Genomic DNA, 4,037 nt, shown 5'->3' on the forward strand with positions numbered 1-4,037 from the left:
ATGTTAAGCTTGCATTCCATATTTTCATATTATTTTGTTTGACAAATTTCATAATTTTATTTTATTTATGTACCTACTACCTAGTCGGTCGACCTCGACTCACAAGTTGGTGTGTCTGAGTGTCCTGGTTTGGAATTTCTGAGACTGGGTCCACTGCTCTAGCTTTAGCTCACCCTTCGACCATCTTTTTACTTTGTCTTATATAGTTTCTCTGCATAAAGATGTTATTTCCAGAATTATAATTTGCATAGAGTGAAGAGCGTCATGATCAGGATAGTTCATGCTTTAGGATGCAAAGTTGTTTTGATGATAAAAATATGGTGCAATTATAATTAATCAGATAAATTGTATCGAGTTTCTTAATTGTATATAAGGTTACATTCAGCTTGCATCCAGTTGCAAAAAAATCAGATGTTTGCAAAAAAAATGAAAAATTAATATTTTTTAGAAATAAATTATATTTTTGTAAAAAAAATAAAAAATGACAATATTTTTGTGAAAATTATTTTTAAATTTGGTATTTTTCAAAAAATCCTAAATATAAAATTAAACATCTTATAAGATTTCCAAAAAAACATCAATTTTTTTAAAATTAATACTATTTTCGTTCTTTTTAGTTATCATAATTTTATTTTTAACGGTGAAATTTATTAAAAAGGATCAAATATTAATATTTAAAAATAAAAAGGAGTACAACGGTTGCGGCTTGCCTTGCCGAGATGCAGGAAAAGCATCAATTTTTTGGTGAAAGTCTTGATTACAAAACATGCATCATGCTACGATGCCAAAGATGAATGCAACTTTATGCCTGAACTCCTTTATTTGAGAATGATCGGCAGTAAAAGGAAGAACTGACATTGAATGCACAGAATGTGCAACTTGCCAAGCAAAATCACGAGGTTATGTTGTTGCCCCTTTCAATGCTGGTGGGGAACCCCCCCCCCCCCTGCTGTATTTTTCTTGTGATTCAATTTGGTTTCACTATCATGCTGTCAACGTTAGATTGAATTTGGAATCTGACTTTTATATAAAGTTATATATTCATACTTATTTTTTTCATCTTTTAATCTTAATAAAAGATATTATAATATCAAATATACACAATCATGATAGTTTGAAATATTATGTGAAGGTGTTTGTTCAAATTTATTAAACACAAACCAAGTAAAGGTGAAGTATATTTACTGTCATGGTCAAAACCAGGGTCAAATCCAGAATTATGTATCAGTATTAAGAGTTGCACAGAATTTGAATTGGGATGGATTCGGCTTGAGTTTTAAAAAATTCGAATTTTTAAAATTGGGATAAAATTTTCAAATTCGAATTTTTTGTGTATCTCTAGTTCCCTATTCTAAATATTAAAGAACGGGGTGATAAAAAAATATGAAAACTATATTTGTAAGAGATATTTGTATACATCTAAAATATCTTTTATACATTTTTATCTTTTTAAATATGATTTATTACCCTCTCAATCCCATTTTACATGTTGATTTCACTCTCCGCACATAGTTTGAGTTAGTTTAAGTTGCTCAGATATCTAATTTCATGTAATGTATATCATTTTTATTAAAATCATAAATTGTAAACTCGCCTAAGCGTGAGCGTAAAAATTTAAAAAATATCATAAAATGGGAAGAATATTATAGCATGCTTCTACTTTTTATGAAGTAACTAGCTTTATACCCACGGGTGATTTAATTTTTTTTTTTAATATTTTTAATATTTTTAATTTTCTTTTAAAAATTATTATGTTTGTTAATTTACTTTTAGTGGTGGTAATATATATATATATATAATTTTGTTTAGTTATTTTAGAGTGTGAATTTAATGTATTTTTATATTTTGTAATTGTGAAATTAACAAAATTTGTAGTTTTTTTTCTTAATATCGTTGTTATGCTGTATACAATAATTTTTTGGTTTATTTTAGTGAAATTAATTTTTTAAAACTTGTTTACAACTATATTTTTAATAAATATTAACTTCAATAAATCTAAATATCAATTTGTATAATTTTACATTCTATTTGTTGATATTTGTTTAATTTTTTTAGCTTAAATATTGGAAATATTTGTGTAGTGATTTTGAAAAAGAATACTACATTTATTTGTCATAATACTTTTAAATGTATTTTTTAAGATTTATATTTCAGTTTTGAATTGTTATAATTTATTATTTAATTATTATTATTATTATTATATTCCTAATTTTATTATTATTATTATATTCCTAATTTTTATGTTTTATAGGATTTATGTACTCTAAATTTTTTAAAAGTCAATAAGTAGGTTTCTTATTTTATAAAATGAAACAATACATATATAATTATTTATCCCTAAATACAATCTAAATGTGTTTCTCATTTTATAAGATAAAAATTAAAATTATCTATTAAAAATATTTTAAATCAAAATTGCCCATTTCATTTAAAAAAATGATACTCCCTCCGTCCCTTTCAATTGTTTACATTTTTTAGAGAATGTCCGACACGCATTTTAAGGTGCATAGTATAGTTCTGTAATATTTTTTTACAATTTTGTTTTTCTGAATAAAAATTAAAATATTCAACTTTTATTCAGAAAAAGAAAATTGTAAAAATAAGTTAAATAATATACTTTTTATGCACCTTAAAATACATGTTGAACACTTCCTTACAAATGTAAACTATTGGAAGAGAATGAGGGAGTACTACTTTAACCTGATTAATAATTACAATTGATTTGTTTATTGTTACTTATATTTATTTTTTATTAAGATAATTTTTTCTCTTATTATATAAATATATATATAATATTTTTAACATTATTTCATTTAAGAATATATAATTGTAGTTCAATTTCTTAATTAATCACCTATTGTGTTTGTTATACATATTATTAAATATTATAATAGAATAATAGAATAAATGAAATAAATATAATGTATAATGTATTTTATTAGATATGTATTTTAATTTTGATTTTTTTTATATTTATTATGATTATATTTTATTCCTCATTTTTATGTTTTATAGGAGTCATGTGCTCTAAATTTTTTAGAAGACAATCCGTAATTTTCCCCTTTTACAAAATGAAACAAAAAAATATAATATTTGTACTTAAATATAATCTAAATATTTTCCTTATTTTATAAGAAATTAATGAAAATTATCCATTTAAAAATATTTTAAATCAAATATATCTATTTCAATATTTTTTTTTAAAAAATGGTACTACTTTAAACCGATTATAAATGATTTTTTATTTACTACATATATTTATTTTTATTAAGATAATTGTTGCTTGTATTATATATATATAATATAATACTTCTAATATTATTTATATCATTTAGGAATATATAATTATAGTTCATTTTTTAATTAAATAATTATTGTGTTTGTTATACTTTAGCTCGTGCAACCCCAACTGGAGGACGATCAAACCATACCATCCAAATCCTTTACTCCAATTATATATAAGATATAATTTATGGGTACTAGCACTTTTTTAACAGGTTCCTTGATAATTTGTGGAGGATTCTAAGTCTTAGTTTCCCCTATAATTTCTCCCCGACTCAAAGTTGAGTGGGTGCCTGAGGTTTACAATATGCTTTGAGAACTTTGATAATTTGACTTCCTTACAAAAAAATGATGGTTTTTGCAGTCCCAGAATCAGAAGCATCAACCAAGTAGCAGGAATTTGTAACTTGTAAAGTTGTAAGTAAATAGCTTGGCGTCTCTGTGCTGTATGCACGTAAGCAGAAGGGAAAAAAACAAAATGGAGATGCGGGGTATCGATCCCCGTACCTCTCGCATGCTAAGCGAGCGCTCTACCATCTGAGCTACATCCCCTATATGTTTTTATAAATTCCAGTTAAACTAAATTACGAGTACTTGAAGCAACCAATGCACACAGAACAATTACTGGGTGTTCGTGTCCGGATCCTCAATTTTTATATAAAAAAACCGTATGGATGATATTTTCAAAAGTGAGAACCAAACCAGCCCAACTTCCTGCCAACACCAAACCCAATCAAAGAAGAACGGAATAGTCC

The 4,037-nt window shown here is 25.2% G+C and overlaps 1 non-coding gene across 1 annotated transcript; it reads right to left on the bottom strand.

Moving 5' to 3' along the window:
* Window positions 1-3,761: 3,761 nt before the first annotated feature.
* Window positions 3,762-3,834, bottom strand: TRNAA-AGC (transfer RNA alanine (anticodon AGC)). The gene has a single exon. It is a non-coding gene; the product is annotated as a tRNA-Ala (tRNA).
* Between the last annotated feature and the right edge of the window lie 203 nt (window positions 3,835-4,037).

This window comes from Apium graveolens, unplaced genomic scaffold (assembly GCF_009905375.1).
Source record: "Apium graveolens cultivar Ventura unplaced genomic scaffold, ASM990537v1 ctg3184, whole genome shotgun sequence".
NCBI lineage: Eukaryota > Viridiplantae > Streptophyta > Magnoliopsida > Apiales > Apiaceae > Apium > Apium graveolens.